The sequence below is a fragment of the Belonocnema kinseyi genome, chromosome 1, assembly GCF_010883055.1.
Source record: "Belonocnema kinseyi isolate 2016_QV_RU_SX_M_011 chromosome 1, B_treatae_v1, whole genome shotgun sequence".
Taxonomy (NCBI): domain Eukaryota; kingdom Metazoa; phylum Arthropoda; class Insecta; order Hymenoptera; family Cynipidae; genus Belonocnema; species Belonocnema kinseyi.
Window position 1 is genome coordinate 122,187,285 of NC_046657.1, and position 24,276 is coordinate 122,211,560.

At 35.3% G+C, this 24,276-nt stretch overlaps 1 protein-coding gene across 8 annotated transcripts in view; it reads right to left on the minus strand.

Moving 5' to 3' along the window:
• Positions 1 to 24,276, minus strand: part of LOC117166852 — a 651,449-nt gene that overhangs the window by 266,560 nt on the left and 360,613 nt on the right. The window lies entirely within an intron of this gene.

Sequence of the window (24,276 nt, forward strand, 5' to 3'; positions counted from 1 at the left end):
TTTATGAGTTATAGACTTCTGAAAAAACTTGCGGCATCATATTTCGTTTAATTACACTAAATAATATTAATCTTTAGTTTAAGATTCAACCTAATTATTAAAATAAAATTTTAAACATACTTAGCTACCGTCGGAAATTTTCGGTACAACTAGCTAACTTTGAAACGTGATTACTCGTTCAGAAGAAACGAGAAACTTTACTAAATAACCGTTGGAAAGCTTATTAAATCAAGCCGAATGGCAATTGTCGGCAGCAGCCGACAAAAACATCACAGCCAAGGAGAATGAAGAGAAAGAGAGATAATGTCGATGAACTGGTAATCTTCACTGCATTCGTCATCGTCGGATGGCCCAGTATTTTTCGTCAAACAAGACTCGCTCTTGCCGCGTGTGATAAGAAATGTGATTTCAGGTGAGTTTAAATATCCTTTTATCAAATTAATAAAAATTGACTCCAATCAAATATCATATTAAATGATCAAAATTTAGTTTTTCTATATCTGCTTTTAAATTAAAATTATTTCTTGAAAAAAATCTGCTTCAATCCTTTGGCCTGAGGTACTAATCATCGGTTTAATTAAAGGTGTTAAGCTTTCATTCGTAAATAGCCTGGAAATTATCCCTCTGTGTCAACGGAATTCTAAGCCACTTACGAGGGAAATGCAGAAGTCGGTCCTCCTTAAGTTGCTCCGTGTCCTTGAGATACATGAACGTTTTTCCGAAGCTTCGTAATAAATCTGTCGCAGACTGTAATTATTTATTCCGCAGTCGTGAGACGTAATAATAGCTTAAATTACACTGTGATTTTTGTTGTTCATTTTTTTTTGTATTTGGAATTAAACCGTAAACATGGAAATTTTTCCTATTTTCTACAGAAAAAATTATAAATACGTTGAATGATCGTAGAAATAATATCATGAATTTTTTGTTTTGTAAACATTACAGTCCTTGCTAGGGACTATATAAACTTTCTTTGAAAATAAGTGCAATCATTTAATCATTAATTATTATTCAATCAACTTAGTAACTACACAGTTTTTGAACCACGATAGTGAATTCTATATATAGTGAGGCCATATGCTGGCTTGCTAATTTCTTATGGTAAATATATATATTTTAATATTAAATTATAAAACAAAATATTTTTCAGCGTATTGCGTGGAATTTTTTTTAACAATTCTGCGCGAAAAAATATAAAAACAAAAAAAAATGGAATAAAAAAAATGTTACATAATTTTTCTTCCTAACCCATTGATTAAAGAGAAAAATGTAAAGCTCAAAATACATATTTTTATTGTCAAAACTAGTGTCCCTCTTAAACTACTTGCTACATGAAACTTTTACACAAATCGGTCGTTTTTTTACGAAATAAATCGTTTCGCGGTATCGTATTCTTATATAAAAGCACTGTTTTCAAAATAAATCATTAAAATTTAACCAATGAATTTTATATCTAATATTCAAATATAAATTTTAGACTATAGCAATTAAATACATGCGAAGCGAATAAATTTGATGACGAATAGTTAAAAGAGCTATTTTTTCTTTACGTTTTCTTTAAAAGCTACTTCTATACTACCAGAAGTATGTGGTAAATATTACCCGTAAAACTACTCTCTAAAAAGACTAAATTTTGACTTTAAAAATTAAAATCGCTTATGAATTGCCTTTGTATGCAGTTTTGAAGATAAAAGTGACCTGGTGAAATAAATCTAATTTGAACCAAAAATTTAACAAAGAGTACTTAATTAAAAAATCTAAAACTTATTTTTGGAGACTTTTGACTGCCTGCTATTAGCAAAAATTGCTAGCTAAATCGCTGACATGGTCTCGCAGAATTTCCGATGGAATTAAAAAATGTCTTTCTAGTGCGACCAACTACGATATTAACAAAAAGTTATTCGTCGGAATTTTCGGCATCAGGAAAAGTTAAACCGGATAAGTTTTTTAGGAAAAGATATATCTTAGGACGCCAATCTTATAATCGATAAATGTTTCTAGAAAATTTGCTATCAGTTAGAAAAAATGTAATCTTTTGAAGTATCATTAGAGGGATCTTCCCGGGACAGATATTCCCATGAAATCTCTACTTAATCTCTATAATAATATGTCAGTCGTAATAGATAAGATGCTAAAAGTGAGTTGCATCAGGCAAAGGTTAACTATAAGAAGATAAAGATGAATGGTATCTAAAAAAGGTGTGGAGTTACGGGTGGAGAGGTTATTGGACAATGCCTAGAGTCAAATCTCAAAAATAAGAAATCAAGCAAAATATGTAGTGCGATTTGTGAGGGATATTTTGTTAGGAATAAGAGGTCAAAGGTCAAATGTCCGGTGTCAAGGGAAGTAGTATCGTGTCAAAGGTCAAAGATGAGCGTATTGGGTTACAGATCTAATGCGTACAAATTAATTCCCCTGTCGAATTCAAGCGAAATTTTTGCCATTGCTGCAAGGATCGATTAAGTTCATACATTTTTTCAGCTATGCCAAAAAGAGAATATTCCACATCATGCATTAAGGGAACTTAGCCCAGTATTAGCTCTTTGTACTAAATTTATCCAAATTATGTTGTTGCCATTTTGGTTACGTTCGAAGTTATTTTGGTTTCCAATGAAGGTGTTGTAGAAAGTTAAATCAACTTGTACTTTTAAAAATCCATACAGAGTTTCGTATGGCCTCTAAATGAATTTGCAGTGAATAGAAGTTAAGAGAAGTGAACTAAATTATTACAAAAAGATTTTGGAAAAAAGTCCAAAAATTATTCGTAATTTATCGGAAATGTTCAGTAATCTATCGTCAAAAAGTAGAGTAGAGTAAAAGTAGAGTAGATTAAATTATCATACGATTAGAGTAAAAATAAAATGCGTAAAAGGAAATGTAGAGTAAATTTAGAGTAAAATTAGAATAAAGTAAAGTATAGTACAGTACACTAAATGTATAAATTTATGAAGGTTTGATATCAGGAAAGTCATATTTGCGTACTTATAGAATATAAAAAGGATAAAAGAAAAAGGATTAAAATCAGAATGAGACATCTAAATTCGTGTGAACGATTTTTAAAACCTACACTCGACGGTTCGAATCGAGATTTTCTTGTTTTTGCAACCCGGCCCAAGAATCGAACCAGCCTGAAAGTTGATTTTCAAACTTTAATAAAAGCTCTGGTAATCTCCAAAAACTTGAAAGATAATGTATGGTGCTTTGTCTTAAATTAGGCCGGATTTTGCTTTTCGGCCTGTTTCGGTTTTTGCTTTCAGGTTTATAGTTTGTTATTTCAAGCTGCAGATTAATAATGTTTTTTCAAATGATCTTCATTTCGTTGAGGCTGCAATATATAGAAGAAAGAGCTCAAGGTATAAGTGGTCCGGGAAAAATGAAGGAAGAGGTAACAATAGCAAACATCTTTTCTTCTTTTCCTATTCTCCTTCTTCTTCGCTCATCCTCACATAATGACGAGAAAGAAACACTTTGTTGTGGAAAATCTCCCCAGGGTTGAAAAAAGTCGTATCGGAACTTTCGAGCTTTTACTCTAGTAGGAAGCTTTCGCCTCGAATGAATTCGGCTGAAAAGTCGGAGCTCTCAAGCGGCAAAAGTGCAAACTCTCTTGCCCCAAATTCGGAGACACACTGTTATTTGTAAGATCGAGAAATGTTCTTGAAATGCATTTACGAAGATAACCTGCATAATCGAGACCTGATTACAATTTGAAGGAAAGATGAACAGGCGAGTAATACGGTAGCTCTGAAAATCCTAATGCTTTCATTGATGTCTGCAAAAAGATGCAGTAAGATGACAAATAGGTGTTTGAAGTACTTCTAATCCGCCTTGTGAAAAAAGTAAAGGTAGAAATAGAATATCCTGGCAGATCCGAAAACGGATTTAATCCTTTTTACGTGAGAAGCTAAATGTACAGTCGGATGAACAGAATAAAAGAAGTGCAGTACACCCTCTTTTAGACCGATTTCGATAGAGCATACCAATAGATCGATTCACATTCACCGGTGGACGAAATCTGGCAGCTTTATTTTATTTCATTTTTTTAGGAGCGAGACGAGGACGCAAGTTACACGGAGCGTAAAACGGTGGATTGTACAATGGGAGACAGTTAACGCGGGGCTACAATTGTTAATGGTGCATGTGTGTGTTTGACATAGGAGCGACTACCTCTACGAGAGAGGAGTATACCTTCATTTCGGTGCAAATGGGCTTTTTCCAAATGGATGTTGAAACTTTGCTGGCCATTGTTTGCACAGCTGGGTTCAGGAATTCTCTTGTTGGGAGGCTTAGATTAATCAGTGGTGTCACGGCAAAGGATGACAATTGTTCGGCGCTTCTGAATCTCCTTTGACTCCGATGGACAAGTTTCAACGCCTCGTTCTTTTTCTCTTTTTCTCTTCAATGAGAGAAGGTAATCTCCACTTTCGGATTAAGGCCTCTCGTTACGCCGTTATACTTTCGAAGAGATTGCGGAAACTTTGTCTTTGAGTATCATCTGTCAAACCTAGTCAATCACTTTAAGCTCTTAGTAAATTGTTCTCTGAGAAAGTTAATGAATGTAAACTACATCGTCTTTACAGCAAGATTTCAATGCAATGGCAAATAAACGTCTGCTTTGAATTTTGCTGCCTGTTATTAAAAAGTTTCAAAATTATCCATAAAATCGGACGAAAGGTCATCAACGTTAAATATAGTAAGTACATCATTTTCTTAGAGATTGTGGGCGAAAATTATGATTGAATTTATACTAATTCTAAGACCGTAGCTTCATGAAATTATTTGTATGTTACACAAAACTACAATCACAAGTTAATTATAACTTTGAGTTGAAATGAATAACAATTTCCCTTCTTCTAGTTTCATTTGACAGTGGAATGACCTACATCATCTTAAAAACGTTAAACTACAATTTCAAGCTTTTATGATCAAACAATTTTATTATAGTCTAAATACTTAATACTTTTATAATGCACACTTTTAACTTTACAAGTCTTAAAGCTGAACTCCTTCACTTAACCAGATCAATAGACACTTTTATAATTTAAATAATTATAACTAGCAATTGAAAAAAAATTTCCATCTGCATCAAAACAAACGAAAATAACCTCTCTAACTGACATCAATTTGACAAACTTTCTCACTAGCACACTTTTCCATGTATAGGAAGAGGACAACTGCGTACCTGCGCACGATAATTTAAGATCTTCCCGTAATGTGCCTACCACTTACGGAATGTTTCTATTGCCAAGTAGCGAAATGGAGTTAGATCTTCTTATTATTTCTTCGTGGTAAAACGTGAACAAGCGAAATCAACTTCAAAGAGTGCAGAAAGTTCTGAATTAATATACGTCAAGTGTGTTAATATGATGGTTGAGCTCAGTTAAGGATTTCTTGAAGTATATCAATATAGAGTTCATAGCAAAAATCAAAATCTAAATAGGACAGAATTTTTCAACTCTTACGCTGAGAAGAATCTGGCATGTGAATCCCTGTATGCGGTCATAATGGCAGTCTGTTTAAAGAATTTATTGGTAGATAATTTCTGTCCAGAACGACAAATGGGGATAAAGTTCACACGCGTCTATGTTCAGGGAGTTCATTATCGTAGTGCAATGCCTTGTCATATTATTAGGCCAAAGCTAAAAAATAACAATATTCGCATTATTTTTGTCATTTTTTTTATAAATGTATTTGGGGGAAATTCTCCGGATATAAATCCCACCGTGTTCGCTTAAGACTTCATTAAACAGAAGTCAGTAACCACGCTACTCCAACCAAGCAAGAGCTAATTCGGATATTTAATTGCACTTCGTCTAGTTGCCCCGAGATAAAGAGAAAAATTATAAACTGTATAAACAATATACCTTATCGCATTGAAGGTATATTATCTGCTAAATGTGTTCATACGAAATACTTCTTTTAATTAAAAGTCATTTTTTATTGTAAGAATGCTTCAGTTCAATGAAGATAATCATTTCTGAATAAAACTTTTATAAAAATTTTGCATGGCCGCATTTAGCAGTTTATACAGTTTTATTGCGAAGGTTTATACTATTTGGAGAGTGTTTAGTTTTCCTTTTCGTCTCTGGGCAATTTTCCCAAGTGTGATTAAGTATCCAAATTAGCGCTTGCTTGGTTACAGGAGTGTGCTTACTGACTTCTGTTTCATGAAGTGCCAAACGTTCTCGATAAGATTTATGTCTAAAGAATTTAAGATTAGGCGAAAACGGTGACTTTTTTCAGCTAAAAACATGATAATTCGTTTGTCGAATCTGATAAATTTAGCGAACTAGAAGTTTGAAAACACAAATTAGAAGTTTGAAAATACAAGTACTTTAAAGTACTTACAATAGTGTGAAAGTTGTTTTTTTTTACTTTGGTCTAATACTGTAGCAAGGAACTGTAAGTGGGATATAATGGTTTAAGCCACTGTGGGTAGAAGCTTACGTATTACTCCGCTTTCACAGGTTTGATCGAACACGATTACTGGTCAACTCAGATATCCTGTGGTCTAAGGAGGTCACTTCGGATACTTCAAGGTCCATGAACCTCGACGCCTAGCGGAGTTCGCTTTGAAGTAACCGTGTTTCCAGGAAATTAATTTCAATGTTGTTAGTGTCACTTGTGGCTAATCTATTTCAAAAAAATGGTGGCGCCTAAATTATCACGAGGCCAGTCATTTCACTAAAGTGTATTATACTATTACTACCAAATAATATTACTTGAAGTGAAGTTAAATATCAGAGCAATCCAAACATGAAGTTGCATAGGGCAAAAAGGTCACCATATTCTAAACTATAATTGAAAAACTTAAACTGAAGAACGGAAAGCCCCTACCATTCGGTGTTGTGTACAATATACTCATGTACGTACAAGCACCAGACGTTGCTGAACGAATTGATGTGGAACTATTGCGTCTTCGTGACAACCTTAACAAGCAGTCGCAGTATAAGTCGTGGCACGAATCACATGAAGAAAGTCAAGAAGCCCGGAAACATACCCACCCACAATTGGACAAGCCAGCGAACAAGCAATTTCAAGTTTACGCGCCAACTTTCCTGCTTTTTGTCTGCATATGTTCATCCGATTCTTCATATCTCTCCGTTGTTTGCTCCACTTTGCTCTCAACGATGATGGGAAAATTTTACTATGCGAACCAAAAGTTGATACGCCTTTGAACTAGAGCATTATTCACTCGGATAACATTCCTTGGGAACTGTATGTGTAGCTTCCATAAATGTAGAGATTAAAACACTTTGAGGAACTTTGGATTTAAAAGCTTCATTTTACTTACAAATAAAGACTTCTGTTTGCCATAATCATTTAAACGATTTTCACGATTAAGCATACAGAGTTTCAAAAAATACTGAGCATAATCAAACATTTTTGCTTTTACGTTTCACATATTTTCTCGGAACAGAAAGTCCACAGTATATCAAAATAGCAGATTTGTGCTTCTTCATCTATAAAAAAAACTTGAGGTTACGCTGTACTCGTGTTGAGTTCTTCTGTAAGACGGCTATGTCTCGCTGGCTGCCAAGGGCAAAACTTACGAGTCAAAGATGGCAAGTCTTGAGTTTATAAATAAGATTTTTTATCTAAACAAAATTATATTACCAATTTATGGCTTTAATATTTGGCAGTGTCAAAATTACAAAATTTTTCGTTTGTAAATTTTATTGTCCATTATTGCTCACGGACAGGGCCTACTATTTCCAAGAATCATCATTTTATAACCGATAAATCTTGCAATTTCGTAATAAATGATTTTCGTGTTCAAAATTCGTAATCTGTCAGTCTCAAGGACTACTGGGATATAAAATGTTCCGTAAAAAGTTTATGACTTTAAATTTCTACAAGTACCTAGTGTACTATTGGCGACAGGAAAAAATGGATAACATTATTAGATTTACCATCCAAATAACATAATTATGTATTCCAGTTAAACAAAATCATTAATACATAAAATATAAATATCATGATGATAAAAAATATAAAAATTCTGTAAAATTCAAAGCGGATTAGTGGTAACCCTCGGAGGTCTTAGGAGCCTTTTTTCTCTGTGCCCTTGTGTTCGGCTTGAAGACGAAAATAGAAATCTCGCTGGTAACCAGGGGCGGCAGTTACGAAATCATCTTGGCTATGTTTTATACAAAGAGATAGCCAGGACAAATTATTTTTACTGTTGATTCTAGTCCATCATTATCTTTCGCAGGAAAACATTAAAACCTTTAGCAAAAAACTACTTTAAAAAAATCCAAACTGGTATCCACAGTGGTTACTATAAGTGACTAGAGTGAGCTAAAGAGGCAGCGGAAGTAAGAGTGAGAAAGAAGAGGGATAAATAAAAGAAAAATCGGTTTAAAAACTTTTAATGAAAGGCCGCAGGGATACTTCCCCATACATCGCTGTACAATCTTTCTTGCTGGTCGCTTGCTGCGCACTTTACGAACTGATTTTTCTATATTGAAAACTTTCCACATTTTTTTTTGGTCCTGAAAGAAATCCGATTCAGTTGGAACTTTTCAAGCGTCCTTACAACAAAATTGACGAAGTTTGAGTAATGAATATAAAAAAATATTCTGCAGTAAGAAACTTCCGACTCTACAAGTTATATATGTGTGTTTGTGTACATAAAGGAACTAATTTTCTCATCGCAATAACTCCGAATTATCTTTACCTGGTTTATCTACGTATACAGTGAGGTCGTATTCCTTAAATGTCTTACCGCAAATTTAAATGGACACTGCGCCACTCGCGTTCCCCAAAAAGAACAGTAAATGTTGAATACTATGTGGCGGGTTACATGTTCTGCCCCTCTCATGCACATGTGCCTATTTCCAGGGATCTCAAATGCCATGTATTTATGATACTCTTACTTGTGTTTGCTTACATGAACAGTTCGATTTCTTTGCATGCGTAGGTAAGCCTGCCATGTGTAAGAGATTGGGGGTAGTATGTATGGGAATCACGTCGTTGACGAACGAGAAGCGCGGCGCCATATACGACACATGCCACTGCAGGTCATCCCACCGAAACGTACCGTCAGCACCTTTTCATTCTGATATAACCTTATGAATCACTTTTTTCGCATTAACATTATGTATGCACAAAGATACTGAGCTTCATCCCGGTAAATTATTAAATAAATTTCCACTAACTGAAAATATGTGTAATCAAAGATGAAATTAGATGAAACTGGTAAACAATTTTTTAAGATTAGATGCTGCTGAAATATTATACAAAGAAATAAAGCTTTTCCAGCAATTTTATTATAAAAATCTGTTGGTAGTTGACGCATTAAAAGAAGGAATGGAAACAAATCGTATTTGTGATGGTAAAGCAGATCGACTTCTGTGCAGCGAAATGTGCAAAAGCGTCAAGAGCCTTTAATTAAAATATGGAGATCAGGACCCAAAGCTCGGCATTGTAGCTGCTCGAGTCTGGCTGCAATAATAACAGATAATATATCGCTTTCAAAATCCACTGTAACCGGTTCTTCGAAACAATGAATTCAATTTCGCTACTCGTTATTATCAATGGAACAATGACGTTTCTAAAGTTCGTGCTCTTTGGTTCACGACGCTTCGTGCTACCATTAATCATTGTCGACTCAAGATTATGCGGCGAGAAATTCTTGCCTTATCATAATCTGGACGAATTAACGAAATCAAAGAAGCTTGTAGAAGATACCTAAATAGACGGTGTTATAATTGGAAATCGATTTTCATCAGCAGTCAAGTCACCATTTTTCTAATCGCCCCGCAAATAACCTACCACACGCATCGTGGGATGTATGCTCATTAGTCTTCTCTGAATCGGTTGAATTAGCTGATTGGTTCACCAGTCATTATCTCCATTTCGCGCTTCAAAGCACCCACTAGTCCAGTGAATGTGGAATGTCACAATGGTAGCGATCGATACTATTTTGTACACAATTGACAGTCCTAAGCTTCACATATATGGAATAGTACCTGCGTCTTTATGAATAAGTTTAAAGTATTAGAAAAAAACTGATGAGAATATAATGAATTAATAACTGACTGAACAGTTGCATGGTTATTTTGAATCCTCATAATACATTTTTCATTGAATTGGGTAAGAAGATATACATATTTTATTAAAGATTGTTGTCGTTACAATTAAAATTTGAACGTTGAAGGGATTTTAAGTTGGTATTTGATCTGTATTTCATAATAGACAAAACCAAGCGGACTATGCTTTAAAGCTTAGTTTGCAAAATTCGAAAAGTTAACAGACATTTTCGAAAATTCATTCAACCATAATTTTCGATCAGGTTAAATTCTCAAACAGGTTTTTCAGGAATACTTAAGGGTCCTTCTCGTTTCTAAAACTGCTTTTCCTATGAGATTTCCAATTACGAATTCAGAAATTTCTTACTCATCCCTGTTCATCATCAACAATTGCTATTATTACAAGCTCAAGAAAATTCATTAAAATTGTAGATCATTTCCATTTACTCTCTCCCTCATACAATTACACGAAATTAATTTTCTATGCTTCAATCTATACTTCATCACTTGTGCTTCCAGCACTCACCAACTTAGGTACGCTTTTCTCGAATATCAAGTGTTCCAAATTCCAAATTCGAAAGTGCCTTGGCGACTAGTTTTTTTACGCTAGTGGTTTCGTTCTCATTTTAAAATATTTAGAATTTATCGGCTATATATCCCTACCTATGTTTCGCTCTTAAGTGTCATTTTTGTTCAAGTGAGGTTTTTTTATATACAAAGTGTTAAGTTTTAGTCATCGTTCGAATTTTGACTAGCGAATGGGATTTCGAAACGATATTTTAAAATTTCATGAAAATATGGGCTTAGAATTAGATTAACACCGGACAACAATAAATTTACAAAAACTTTCACTTTTCGAGACCGAAAAACTTTAATCGCATTTTTTTCGGAATCACTTTTGAAAATGTGCATGCAAGCGAATATTTTGTCGAAAAGATCATTTGGTTTTTTTAGAGCCTCGTATTATTATTAATTAAGCATTTTTCCTTGACCATGAATGTTTATATGGCGTTAAATTTGATTATAAATTTAAGCCTTCTTGGTTTCTTGTTCTAGGAAAAAAGCAGAATGCTCTACAATGCACGCAGATCAGCACCGGCAATATTAAGGCTGTGTACAACAAACCACGTAATTTACGTTTGAACAGTCTTAATTAACCAATACGTTCCTGTTTTTTATTTTCAAATAATGCGAAAATATACACTTAGACTTTCACAAAGTTTCATCAGTTACTCAGTGGATATTGTTTAAGCTCTTCCTGAATTTGGGATGCATGCAAGTGTCACTTTGAATTTAATGATGGTACCTTACCTTCACGCTCAACATACTAAGGGTAAATAAAGAAATTGCCATTTTATTTGCAAATATTTCTGGGAGAGGAGAAGCTGCGATTTTCATTCTTTGATTTTTCGAAGTCTAAAACGCTTACAAATAAAGTACAGTTCCAGATTTGTTGACATTTTGGTCAAGCCTATAATTTCTTGAAGCACAGTTAAAACATTAAAATGAGGAAAAGGGTGCGCACCAAATAGTGTGCGTATGGAAAGTAGAAAGATATAAACGTAAAAAAAACTTTTGAGCTTAATTGATTGATATTTACGTAAATAAAGCCAACTTTTTAGTGGCAAAGAAACACATTTTATATGTGAAAGGGTATAAACACTTCTTCTGTAAGAAAAGGTGAGGAAGCGGTGACAGTCTCATTTAAAATTAATGAAGACGGGTTTGTAGAGTAGGAGCTACTCACCCACTTCCAAACTAACCATGTTATCTAGATGCCGTTGATGTTTGAAGAGCGAAAAAGTCTCGACGAGCTTAAGCAATTCGGAACTTAGGACGTGCCGCGATCTGATAACGAGGGCCAGCTCAAATGGACTAGTGCGACGTGATAAATAAGGTACAACGCTGCTCGAGATTGCGAATTACGGCAAGTGGAAGGAGAGGAAATAAGATAGTATTATTCTATAATACAAAGGCCTTTAAAGTGTGAAATAAAAATCTCTCTTATTATAGAAAAATTCATTTACAAAGTAGCTAAATTGTGTTTAATGAAAATGCATTGAAAATTAGGATCGCCAACATCTGAGAAAAGGAGCACTCTACCAGTTTTCAAAAGAAGTAGTTTCGAATCCTACCGTGATCGTAGGAATTTATTTTTTTATGACTTTCACGACTTTATTTTCAATGTAATATTTTGCAACCTAAATTTGCACATACCACATTTCAATTCAAAGTATATGAGTGGAACGATGAGGTTCCTTGCTCGTCTCAAACTTCGATGTTAAACAGTTTTCACTTTATTATGCTATAACTGAAAACTATCTAATAAAGACTTTTAATAAAGAATTCATGTAGAAAATCAATGTCTCACTCCGCCTCTTTCTTGAAAGAGTCTGAATATTTTACGATTTAAATGCGTCAATTGTATACTTTTTAAGTGCTAACAAAAATGAAGTTTTAAAAAGCACTGCAGAGAGTTGGTACTGTTATGTTTTTAAAAATAAAAAAAAGGTTGAAAATAAGCTCTAAAGAGTCTGGAAATCCTGCTGTTTTCTTTATCAAACCGGAATGTCTGCCAATCTAGTGGTCAGCCGAATTGTGGCTCTAACGAGTAGAACTTTTTAAGCTCCCACACACATTCTGCTTACTCACTATCTATTACTCCAGGCTACAATCAATCGATTTTGTGGATAAGAATAAGTGATATGATTACTTCATGAAGACTTTTTGGGAGCGATGTTGACAGATGCGACCTCCGTCTTCCACAGTTTTTTCCTCTGTATGTCATGTGCCTTTAGAACTCTAAAATATCATAAAATTAAAAGGACTCACACCAACGTAGATAAATATAGCTATCAGCTACGACAATTTTGAAACTTTCAGCGATGGTTGCAAGATTGTTTAAAGTTAGTAGCACAAGGACAATTTTTGCCGTAAAAATATTTATGTTTAGAAAAGTAAAGCCTTTCGCAAACTTACATTCGAGAGAAAATTCCATTTACGTGAAAAAAATCCTTTTGTCCCAGAATAAAAATGCTTCGACTTGAGTTCGACTTGAATTGCCCCCAATCAAGAAATGCTTAAGCCGCAAAGGTCGACTTGAGCATGTCTCAGTTTTGAGACGAGTAAAACTTCAATTTATGTCTTGGAGACAAGTTTCTATGTCTTGAAGATATAAATTTATCTCTTGAATCAAATTTTTATGACTCTAACACGAGCTGTTTATAACTTCGAGTGTATACCTGCCGTAACAAAAAAGGTCATTTTGACTGTCATAACATATAATCTTTGTCAATGCTTAAACAATTTTGTATATTTTTATACAATATGTATATTCAGTCAACTCATTTACTTTGTATTTTTACTTATTTCGAATGGCTTAGGAGATCCTTCTAGAAAGTTACAATTTGTATTTTTTAAAAGAAAATTTGTAAGGATTATTTTCGTTCAGACCCATATATTCTGAATTTTTTAATTAAAAGTAACTAATTTAATAATTACAAATATTTCATTCATCAATTTTAATCTCATTTATGAGCCGAAAAAGGTTCGACAATCTCAGCCAAGACAAGGCTTGTCTTAAGCCAAGTAAACGTCGCCTTAGCCAAGACAAGGCTTTACGTGAGACAAGTAAACGCCGTCTCGTCTGTCGTGGCCATAAAAGTAAGACGAAGGCCTATGTCTCGACTTAGTTTTGAGACGCAGCGAGACATCGATGTCTTGGAGACGAACTCAAGACTCAACCAAGTCGAATTCGAGTCGAAGCATTTTTAGTCGGGTCACAAGACGAAATTTCTCATAGTGTGCAATGAAATAATATCGAAACTTGTAATTTACCAACCGCATACGTTTTTGTTCTTCTGTAGTGAAAAAATAAAAGCTTTCATTGTAAACATTTTAAAAGATCTGTATCACATCTTGTCCATCTCGAAAAGTCGAAAAGTATTTTAAATATGTAACAGTTCATTTTCGGGAATTCAAGAAACTAATTTTAATTTGCAAATGTATATAATTCTAATTAATAGATCAGGGTATAGATGTTTTCAAAGTGAAAATCCACTACATGTGAATCGATGATATAATTTTCCGCTATCAACTACATGCAGACCATTGAACTCTATTAGCAATAGGTCACGCGTTTGTTGACTAAAGTCGACGCACGCTATGCTCTGTCAAACAATGCGGCAGTGCACAACCAAGGCAGTCGAGTACCTGAAATTATTCAAATTTTCGCGGAACGCGTACGGCGGTAATGGAAACGGCAATTTAATTAGCGCCGCTACAGTTTCGGAGTCATCAGTGCATGAACTACTTTCAACGCGTTAAATTCAATTTAAGTACTGGGCGAGATTCCACTTTGTAGCCGAGGATGAAAAAGGGATAATGAAAGTAAGAGAAACTAGAGATCGAGTTTTGACTTCCAACGTTTGCACGCGCGCAATTATATGCTGACTTTCTCACTGGCTCCCTCCAAGGTTGTAAAATTTTAACGTAATTTTACGAACTAAAAATTAATCAAGGAAACTTAATTGCAAAATTATCGTAAAGTACATCGACAATTCAGGAAAGGCGTTCATCACTACACTTTCATTAAATTTATGCATATTAATAAGAGTAAGGGTAAGACTTGGTTTTGTAGGTCTTACGGTCTTCATTAATTAAAAGATTAAAACGAAACGATTGGAAAGTTCGTTTATTAAAATTCTATCTTTCAGACCTTTCGGCTACCACTGTGTGCCTTTTTCAAAGAATCTAAATAAATAATATATAAATAATGATATTTCTTAACATACAATTACACACAATTGATTTTTTAAAAAGAAAAATAAATAAAAATTACCTGTGCTTTTATCTTGTAAAAACTAAGAATATTAATTTTGTACTTAAACATCTGTCAATAGATCGTGTCAATTTTTTCAAAATAATAATGAAGCTTGACACCAAATTAAGTTAAAATGTAAAGAAAAACATAATAGAATAGCCTCATAAAATTGTAGAGGCTTTTTTTGAATAAAAAACTACATCTTAATTGACGGAAATCCTTACGATGTTTTTGGACAACCACAAACATATAGCTTAGTAGACAAGAGACATACATCAAGGTGATAAATTTATGAATACAGAATAAAGGCGTAATTTTAAAGGAGCCTCGAATGAGGAAAGCGCGCCAAAGTAAATGGAATTTCAACTTAGTTTTGTTTATTTTATAATACTTTGATATATTTTGTTTATAAGACTGGATTCTATTATGCGTCTTTCATATGTATTTTTTTCCTATCAAAAGTTTTAATATTGTTAAAACCAAACTCAAAATAATGGTTTAAGTTCCAACATATTAAACCATAAAGACGTTGTTTCCGGACAAACTTTTTGAAGAGGAAGATATTCATCCATCTGCATCCGTACATTCCAAAATCTGTTTACAAATAAGGTCCTTGTCGAGCTAATCAGAGTTTGAAGCAAATGAAGGGCGGAATAACTAAAGGGTGTAAGCGCCATTTTCGAAATTTTACACGATGACGAACATACGTTCGCGTTTTGTTATATCAAGCACCAAAGATTGTGGTTTCGAAAATCAATTAAAAAAATATCCACAATTGTACAAATCCTGCAATACGACAGTGAGGGCTTATTTGCGCAAAAAGTGGCGCCCACCGCATTTAGTTTTTCGGCCTTTCAAATATTCCTTTTTGATTAGAGATGGGTATTCACCGGCAGATGACCGATTTCCGGTAATCTGACGGTCACCAGACTGGACATATAAAAAAGGTCATAACCGTGGTATTACGTAAAAAATTGAAGTAATATCACACTTACGAACTACCGAAAACCTTGTTATTAGTAAGAAAAAAATTGTTTTTAAAAAATTGAAGGAGAAGGAAGAAGTATGTAAAATGTGATCTTTGCTGTCAACAAACATAACCTATTAGGCATGGATAGTTTTAGAATCTAGAAAACTAAAAAATAGATTAAAAAGAAATAGAAGCTAAAACGATGTTTTCTGGCAAGTTTTGTGATCCAATAAATGGTCTAAAATTTAGTTTTTAGGATTTTCTTGTGTATTCATAAGTTTTTGTGTGTGTGTTTAAAAGTTGGCCGGTGCTATACCTACGCTAAATGAGCTGATCTCATAAACTAAACCTACGCGAAGTAGATCGTAAGTGTTCTATATGCTCCAGTTTTCGTAATTATTTTATTTTTGATCATTAATCGTATATATTCATTATCAAAAACTGCAATTCAAAACATTTGAATTTTGCATTTTAACGTTCAACATTTAATCATTTCAAATTTAAATTGTTCAAAATTGAATAATTAAAAAGTAAAATTGTTTGCAGCTAGATAATTATAATATATAAAGTTTTGAAATTGAAAATTATACCATGTTAATAAACGGCCAAAGTATTTGGTTTGCATTTAAATAATTCGAAATTGTATACATCTAGCTTGAAATACTATCTACTTCGTCATAAGATACCCCCTGTAGTGATGGGGGTACAAAACCCAAACTAATAATTTTTTCAAAGATTTCGAATAGTTTGGATTATTTAAAAATGAATTCCGATTCGAAACAGTCGCTAGGGTTATGGTGCTAAAGTAAACACTTTTGAAAAATATTATGGTTAGTCCATTCACGTATGTTTTGACATAGAGCATTTGAAAAACATGTATGTTCGTACGAAATGACGGCCTAATTTACTGCATTCTCTTTGCTGCTTTCACGAGTATTTAAATAAATGATGCTTTGTGAAATTACCACAACATTGTCAGTTTCTTGAGTCTGTAAACGGTGACTTAGTTGTGTCTAGACGCTGCTCCATATAGAGTGACTGCACATCCATAACCAAGAATTTTTAACACAGCAACTGCATTTACGTCGAATATTCATTTTTAACGCATGCTCACAATAAAAGTAATACAACTGTCTGAATCACGTTTGACAACTAACAACTGCTTTAACACATTCACTTTGCCCTTAGTTCAATCTTACCTCTGCTAATTGCAAATGTTTAATTATACCTGTCACTTTTTTGTTGAAATGCCGTCATTATTTTTTACCCAAAAACCGGAGTAGGTGAAACGAAAGGATTTTTGTATCCTAAAAATGCATCCGCTGTCTAAATTTGTCTTATTTTTAAGGAATTCGAAATATCCTAACCTGAATATAAAAAGAAGCGGTTCGAGCTAATCATTTGTCTACTTTTGAGTTAGGACATAGAAATCCTTCTGGATCACCTACTTCAGTCTTTAAAAAAAAAGTTATTTTTTATCGGCCTGCGTAATTGCGATGAAAAAACTATTTAACCTTTTATGTTATCATGAGAAAGTACAACTGTACGTAGGTCATCATATTTAAGTAAATTTTATGCAAGGTGGTGTCAGGAAAAACTATTGTTTCGTACTTGACCCACTTCCTCCACGGAAACTAATAATTCCTGGTGTTATTCTTGAGCTTCCCGTTTCATAAAGTTTTGTGGACGATACTAAGTTTACGAACCTTGCGAAATTCAGAGTCCTTTTTTAAATTCAAAAATGCTAATTATAAGAGTGTATTTTAGATGTGTTAAAGTAATTAAAAATTATAATGTATTGGAGTGGTACAAATTGCAAAATTTTCAGGCTTGTTAGCTGAGGCAGACATCCAAGAAAGCATTAACTAAAAGAAGATTAAGGAATAAGGAAAAAGGAAGTAGTAGCAATGAAAATAAGATAGAAAGATAGTATTCAGTGACGATAAATATTAAATCAAGACACAGGTAATGATACTGGATGGACCTTAAACCAAGGGGGCTCTGACAGTTTCTTAATTTTAATGAAGATGTATGTAAATAAAGTTTTAAACCCTGTAAGTTTTTACAATTTCTCGAAAAGAGCAAACTTTACAGAACCAGAATTTAGCCGCTAATACATAGTAAGAAAGTTCAATTCATAGTAAAATAACGGACGAGTTTACCAAAGCGAGAATTGTATTAGCGGCTAGCCAGTTTGCTCTTGCCACTTGCAATTCCGTTTATCGTTCGTCGCGTTGAAGTGCAAAGCAGCTAGGATTGAATTATACACCTTGTCCTAATCCATTATATTTCCGAAAGTCTGTTAAGGATTGTTTTTCACCTTTTTAGTAAAAATGTATTATACCGCGAAGCGAAGAAGGCGCCATGCTTTTAAGGTTAAGAGGTTTGCCTTTAATAATTCTAAAAACCATGTAACGCTTAACACGGATCTTGTCTACTATATCCCATGTTTTCCGAGTGAATGCCCAAGCTTTATTTGCCTTACTTAGGAAATCCTCATGGGCTGCTATGCCATCGTGAATTCTCTGTATTTGCGATTCAAATTCGGATTAAATGGCGTTCTTCCATTCAGAAGGTGGGTGAGATTTGCCTTCCTTATTGCAAAGCAAAAGGGAGAGATAGATCTTCAAGAACACAAACCCAGCTGTGTATTCTACTGGCGAAAAGGGTGAATATATTGTAGGCTTCAAAGGTCGGGCCACAACATAAAAATATGTTCTTTCAAATCTCTCAAAAAATATGTCAGTGATTCCACGATGAAGTATTGAAGCTAGCAGTTATCTAAAACCATCTCTTCACAATATTTGAGAATCCAAGGTAAACCGCATAACTGCTTGGAATAGAATGTACTTCGAATTTTTGCTCTCGGGTTAAGTGGAAGGGTATTCACATATATATGCAAAATCGTTTCCTTGCCTTGGAAAATTGGTGGTTTTACTAAGCTAGTCCTGATCGAGGGTGAACTCCCCTTCAACGAGCATCGCGTGCCAGATTTTCCCAGGGTAGAATTCTTCAGTACGTCATGCGCCTCCAATTGGTTAACTCCCTTCTACTGCTTTTAAATCTTGTAGACCTTATCGAACCATCCCTCGTGAATATTTTGGTGTTTCATTACAAAGCATATGTTTTTGACGAAATTTCGGAATATTGAGCTATGCTCATCGATGAATAATTCAGTTTTATGCTAGGGCTACCCTATACAATTAGTTCAACTTGTGTGCGTTAAGTATATATTGGAATTTGAAATTTTTTTTTAAAAATGCATTTCTAAAAATAAACTTGCATTTAGAATAATTCGTTAGATCTTCAAGGTGCGCAGCCCAGAAAAAAATTTGAATAGAATACGTAACCTTACATCCACTTAAAGTGCTATACAATATAGAACATGACATGTAATTGATAATTAACTGGGTCTGGATCATGCTAATGCAATGCCCGGCAGGCCACATAGCTGCCAGAAATATGGGTGGCAATTCAAGTTGGTGGTAATTGACATTCGCGCCAAGTTAAAATGCGAAAACTCTCAACTCTTCGCTCGCTAGTTTGAGCGCGCCTAGGGCCGCAACTTTTGGTTCTCGCGCTTCGCGATCGATAATATATTTATCTCGCGCTCCGCGCTCGATAATGTATTTACCTCACGCTCCACGCTCGGTTTTTGCAATACCCTCCACATATGTGCACAGACCACAATGCGCAATTTTCTACATTCTATGTTAAAAACTATTATATCAAATTTCTATTACCATTTTTTTGTGTACCTTGGTCTGGTAGTGCTTATTCTGATATTGCAAAATAATGATCACATTTTATTTTTTCTGATCCTAATAGGGCCCTAATGTGTTTGTTCAATCATTTTTCCTTTTCTTAAGTGAAGCTGAACACTTTTTTTTTTTTAATTTGTTATTAAAGAAGGTTCTCAAAGTGCCTACGGCCTTGACGATTACATTCTCATTGCCGTAATCGCGCTTCGCGCTTAACAGATAGGTTATACAGGCTCTAATTTTTTTAAATTTGGGCTAATCAAAAAATTCGGCTAGAATAGTTTTGAAATATATTTGGTATCTAGTAAAAATTTTAAATGAAATTTTTGGATCCAAAAAAAATTAAATGTTTCTATTTTCTGAAAATTTTAAAAATTTTGAAAGGTATATAACTTTTATAATTTTCATCGAAAAATTTAAAAAAAAATTTTTATAATATTGAGAAAAAAAATTTGATAATTTTGAAAATGCTATAATTTTTTTTATTTTGAGCTAATCGAAAAAATCGACTAGAAAATTTTTTAAATATATTTGGTATCCAGTGAAAATTTTGAAAGAGATTTTTGGATTCTCGAAAAAAATAATTCTTTATATTTTTTGAAAATTTTCAAATTTTTGACAAGTATATAACTTTTCTAATTTTTATCAAAATAAAAAATTTTATTTAGATAATTTGCAAGTCTTTCACCCATATATAAGATACTTCCACAAAAAAATTTTTAAATTTCCAAAAAAAAAATTTCAAAATTTTGAACATGCGCCCAATTTTTTAATTTTGGTTCGAAATATCTGATTCACGAACTTAGCCTTCATTTGGGGTAACTTTAGAAATATATGAAATGCGGACTCGATTGGACAAATCCTTCAAAAGTTAGCGTGAATGCAAAATTCAGGTAACCATACATACAGACATACAGAAAGACAGACAGAAAGACACCGATAAAATTTAATGATTTTCAGATTCTGCGAGTGCCGAAACGTAAAGATCCATTAAAAACCAGAGGTCGAAAATTTGGACGATTACATTACATTCTCAGAAATGAGAATGTAATAAAAACGCAGTAAGACACATTTGTAGGAAATCACAGCTGCTGAAAGTTATCTCTAATTTGGAAAAAATTTAGAGTGCAGACAAAATGATCAAAAATTAGTCGTGTTACTTACATTAATTATGTGACCAATTACATAAGTGCCTTAACGCCCCCTTGATGCGATGGAAATGTATAAGGATGACATTTTCTTATTTTTGGGACTGATCACAGGTGCGTCTTCCCGCACTTTTCCTAATATTTTGTTGACTTCAATTTTTTCCAAATAAGAGATGTCGCGAATACGCCTTCTTACTTGCTGACGAAATTTCATTTGCCGCACATGTTGCAAATGTGACTTGTCGAGGATTTGGCATAGCTTAGCTCCAAATAACACCGATTAAAAAAAAAAATTCTAATTTGGGTGCTTTTTAAATGATATATTTTGTTACTCTGCAACGTATTCTATCTTTTTACCGCCTACTGCATTTTTCCCGCAAGTGTTTTAGCATATTGTTGACACGCAGGGATGCTTTTCAGGTTATAAACGAGTGAAAGCTTGGCCCCTCCAACAGCGCCAATAAAAAGGACAATTAGTTTCACAGAATACTCCGAGTACAATCGTTGCAACTCCCTTATAAGGTCTCGATACCTCTCTTTCTTTTCATTCTCCTTGGCTATGATGTTTTTGTCAGCTGGTGCCGAAAATTCGATAGCGAACATGGTTCGCTTCTCGAAGTCAAGAAGAACCATGTCAGGCCTCGAGTGAGCAACAGAAACAATGGTCGAGAATATAAAGTTGCAGTATATGCGGCACTTCTCATTCTCGACAATTGACTCGATTTCCCTAGGAGCATTTAAAGGAGCGATATTAAGGTTAATGAAACCCTCAGTACCAGCCTTCAATCCGGGCTATTTAAGGAAAGCAAGCGTTAGCTCATAAGACATTAACTGATCTTTCACATTTCAGTGGAAGATACCGTGTATCCTCTTATCGAGGAGCTGTTTACGAAAGTTTTTCTCTTGTGCTTTCTTAATAAGGGCTTTCAAGAGAGAGTACTCGAGATAGATAAGATTTGATGCATTCTGCTTACCCCTAATATTGAAGTCAAGTCCAGGGTTTCAGCAGTCTCGTCCGCTGCTTTGTACCGAAACGCTCCTTTGCCCACTTCTTTGTGATTCCTGACCATTTTAAGAAAAGGGTTTCTTCTATTTGCAACTATATGTGCTGTACACAGAATAATCCTGTTGTGAAGACATTCAAGACTCAATATTCCGCGACCACCTTGACGGCGTGAGATGTACAGTCGCGGAACGGAAGACTTAAGAAGCATGCTTTTGTTCATGTGCATAACCTTTCTTGTTCCGCTATCAAAGGGTCTGAGTTCGGTCTTCGTCCACGAAACTACTCCAAATGAATAGAGTACTACCAGGAAGGCAAGCATGTTCATTGCAGATACTTTGTTCCTCGCCGACAGTTCGGAAGACCAAATCTGCCGGATAAGACGTTTATATCTGCTTCGGAAAGTATCCTTTACAGATGTCACATCCTGAATGCGGCTCTGTGGCACGCCCAGGTATGTATAAGTCTCTCCAGTATGAAGGTGTCATATAGCGCTTCTATAAACGAGCTCAGGATCTTCAGGGATGCCACTTAGTTTTCCTCGCTTGAAGTAAACCTTGGCGCATTTGTCTAACCCAAATTCCATTCCAATTTCCTTAGAATATCGTTCGACAATCCCTAGAGCTAGATGTAGTTGCTCTTTGTTTTTAGTATAGATCTTAAGATCGCCCATGTAAAATACATGAATGACCTTGTACTTACGATCTGCAAGTTTGCTGCACAAGTACCCGTCGGCATGCTGAAGTGCTAGAGATAGTGGCAATAATGTAAGGGAAAAGAGGAGTGGGTTCATGGTGTCGCCATGAAAGACACCTCTCTGAAAGGTGACCTTGTTAGTTGTCACACGATTTTTTCCAAATGAGATTGAAAATCTGGTTTTCCAAAGCAGCATCAATCTCCCTATGTACCTAACTATTTGCGGATGAACCTCTAAGATTCCCAAAAGACAGATGGTAAGTCTATGGGCGGTCGAATCGAAAGCTTTCCGATAATCAATCCAGGCCATCGATAGGTCATGCTGGTAGAAGGCTGCATCTTTGCAGACACATCTAACGATCAGCAGGTTCTCCCGACATCCCGCTACGCCTTTCTTTGAGCCTCGTTGTTCATACATTTCTTGCCACACAGGTTCAATTGCCCGAACAATCCTATCATTTATGACAGCTGTGAATATCTTATACAGTGTCTTCAGACAAGCGATTGGCCTGTAATCCTTCGGGTCAGCTGACTTGCCTATTTTCGGCAGAAGTATTGTACGCCCTTCCACCAACCACTCCGGAATCGGCTCTTTCGACTTTAAATATGAGGTGAAAATACGGGCCAAATGCTGATGGGTTGAAGGAAACTTCCTCCACCAGAAGGTTTTGATACATTCTGGTCCCGTTGCAGAATAGTTCTTCATCCCTCTTAATACTTTTTTCACCTCCTCGGTAGTGATGGGCTGGCATTCTTTATCAGGTGTTATGAGGGCATCACATAGCTCCTTGAAGCTGTTTATATTTTCTGAGTCTTCGTCCAGTCTATGCTGCAGTTCGTAGACTTCTCTCGAAAATACTTCGACCTCCTTTGGATTGGGCGGGTGTTCGGCAGTTACTGGAGGTTCTTAGAAGAGTCGAAATAGGTCAGAGAGAAGTTGTTGATTTTCTCTGACCCACCTCTCCCTCCGCTCCAGACTTCTCTTTGCGTCAGATAGTATCCGTATTCTTCCAAGAATATGCTGTCTGATGGTCAGCAGCATTGAGTTGTTAAGTGTGTGATAACGGGTCCGGAGTTCGCGCGCAAATTTTCGAACCTTGGCGGTGAAATTCCTGCCAGATGTGATGTAGTCAATCACACACTGAATGCAGGACGCGTACTGTCTTGTCCAGCCTATCTCCACGGCAAGTTGATGCATTTGTCTTTTGGTCTTATGATCAACCGTTGGTTTTGTTTTACGGTTCGCATCGGCCAGAGCTCTCGCTGCATTATAACACAATAATTGATAGTCCAGAGATCGGATTCTTCGGAAAAATGTCCACGAAGCTCGTCATCCATTTCAGCCAGATCTTTAGTCTTGCGAGAAACCTTGGTGTTGATATTTCTCCGGGTCATAAAGCATCGCTCTTCCTCTATTGGATGGCTCTGTTGCCGGCTTGTTCTAGTTGTGGTAAAGTAGGCGTTTCGCTTACATAACCCCTTTTTTGGAGTAGTTCGGCATAGTTTCGCAAACGTTGATACGAAAAGTGCGATAGCCCCTGGTATTTCTCGCACCACAGACCATGCAGCCGTGCTATGTAACCCCGTTCAGGGGCCACACTCTTATCGTAGCACTCCATCACGTAGTGATTCAGTCGCTCCGTCCACCTAAAGTTCGCGAGATCCCGCCGATCCATCGCATGCGATTCATTGTTTTGAACCGCACTTACTTCAACTATCTTTGGTGTTGTCATTGTTGCTCCTACGAGAAGCTAGGGAAAGGGGTTCGTCCATCCTTGTAGAGCCTCGCATGCAAGGATAAGGCTGCGTACTCTGAGAGGTCGCCCGGTATCCCAGAGTCACCGT